Source organism: Rhinoraja longicauda, unplaced genomic scaffold (genome assembly GCF_053455715.1).
Source record: "Rhinoraja longicauda isolate Sanriku21f unplaced genomic scaffold, sRhiLon1.1 Scf000944, whole genome shotgun sequence".
Taxonomy (NCBI): domain Eukaryota; kingdom Metazoa; phylum Chordata; class Chondrichthyes; order Rajiformes; family Arhynchobatidae; genus Rhinoraja; species Rhinoraja longicauda.
The window spans coordinates 30,172-32,500 of NW_027602160.1; positions in this window are offsets into that span (position 1 = coordinate 30,172).

The following is a 2,329-nucleotide window of genomic DNA, read 5'->3' on the forward strand; positions in this document are numbered from 1 at the left end:
ATATTTTAAAAGCACTGTTCTGTTCGAAGTGCACAATGGCCGTTGGGGCAATGCAACTGGGGGTCGGTCGACCGGCTGACGACGCCTGCCTGCCGATTTGGTTCACGATGTCCCCGCCGAAGGCGGCATACTTGAAAGTACTGCCGTTCGCGGCGCGCAATTTGCAGGGGGGAGGAATTGTTAGTGGACGTCTGTGTGCTGGGTGACGATGCTTGCCGACTTGGTTCATGCCGTCCACGCCGAAGACGGCGCCGTTTAAAGTACTGCCGCTCGAGGTGCACAATTTGCGGGGGAATTGTTATTGGGCGTCGGCGTGCTGGGTGACGATGTGGAGATGAGGAACGCCGAGCCAGATCTATCTTATTTGTTTGCTTGGGCCACTGGACTTTGCATGGGCTTGGCATCATTGTGTGCTACGTTAAATCACGGCCAATTGAGTGAGTATTTTTTATTCAACCACTCTATTTTGCCCGTCTTTGTGACTCCTCTATGACACGCCGATCACCGCTGACGTGTTAATCTGCGTGTTAGGTATCTCGGGGGTCAGTTGGACGGACAGATGTGTAAGGGTTTTGTTCGGAAGGATCGTTGAGTGTAAACGGTGAACGGGGGTTAAAGGCCCTGAGGTTTCAATCCTCTAAAGAATGTAAAAGGTCTGACGCGTTAGCTAGCAGCTAATGAGGAGCAGCTAATGAGGCTCTCTCTCTCTCACGGCCCCGGGACTCCCTCCCTCCCTCCTCCCTCTTGGAACCCTCCCTGCGTGGGGGGGGGGGGGGGGGGGGGGGGGGGCACGAAGAAAAAGAGGGTATAAGAAGAATCCAGTGGAAGGAGTAGGGACTGGGGGCGAGGTCAGACAGCCTATCCGGCTAATAAAGCATCATGAGGTTAGGTATAAACTCTGATGACTGCATAAACTCGCCCCTAATGGGGGGGGGGGCACTCTCTCCCCCACCCCTCTCTCCCCAGTGCCACTCCCTCCGACCCCCCCCCCACTCTCTTCGTGTCGCTGGGCCCGCCCGGCACGGCCCCGAGGATCACTCCCCGCGCGGCAACGGGACACCGGGTCGCCGGGCCCGCAGGGTCGTCAGTCGGGCGGGGGGGGGGGAGGGTGGCCATGCCAGCAGCAGGAGAGGTTTCCAACGAACCCGCGACCGCAGCAGGACCGCCCGCGGCAGACATTTGGACCCAGCGGGTCCGTTCGGGATGGTTGCCGGGCCCGCAGCAGAGGTTTCCTTCCACCCAACGGGGGGGGGGGGGGGGGGGGCGGGGCTGCCCATCTTCCCGCTCGAAGCAACGGCCTCACCCTAACGGCCTCACCCTAACAACCCTCACCCTGACCCTAAACCGCTCGGTTCATGACTTCTCTCCGTTTGGTTCATGAATTCGCCATTTAGTTCACGACTTCTCCTGTTGGTTCCTGACTTCTACCTCGTGGTTCGTGATTCCGGCGGGTAGGTGGGGTGCCCGGATACTCTCGGCGAAAGGTGTTCAAGTGGCAACGGCGGTCCCGTAGATAAGACGGGTTCGGATGCTCGAGCGTGTCGAGTAAGCGCCGGATCGGCGCCGGGCGCCCCCGGCCGGCTGGCTTGCCCCCCCCCCCCCCCCACCCCCCCCCCCCTGGCGGCAGAAACGTGTATCGCGCCAGTGCCGCCGCTGAGGTCGAGATTGGCCGCCTCGACCGTTCGAAGCGTCGCAATTCCGGCGGGACTTCCGAACGCTCGTACCGCCAAGTCAGCCGCGACATTCGAGAATTGCACTAAGTCCGAAAGCTGGCGTCGCTTCTTTTTTGCCCGCCGCAGGTTAACGATTTGACGGCGGAAGTCGAGGAGGTCCGATGTGCGGCCTTCAGCGGGGCCGCGGCGCGCCTTTCCCGCCAGGCCTATCGGCCCGTCTCCCGCCGGCCAGAAAATGGCATTTCTTGTCCGGGCGGTCCCGATCACGGTTAACGACTTACCACCGGAAGTCTCTATGACCCCGCAGTTTGCGGCCCCGCGGCGGGCGTCAGTGCGACACGACCGGACGGACGACCGGGCCGACTCCCGCCGACCTCAAAACGGTTTGTTTTGCGCGAAGATGGAGGTGGCGTGCCCGGAGATTTTCGGGAACACGATTTTCAGAGACACTTAGAAAAGATTGTGTGGTGAGGTGCAAAAATGTCAGGGAAGAAACCGAAGGGACACAAAAAGATCGGTAAAAGTAGCGCGACTCTGGGCGAGAGTCGGCGGACTCATTGACGGACATTGGTAATACAGTGAGAGTATTTTTTGCACCGAGTTCGAAGTGTGTGCCGGGCAGGCACCGAACCCCACCGAGACTGGCCCAGGCTGTG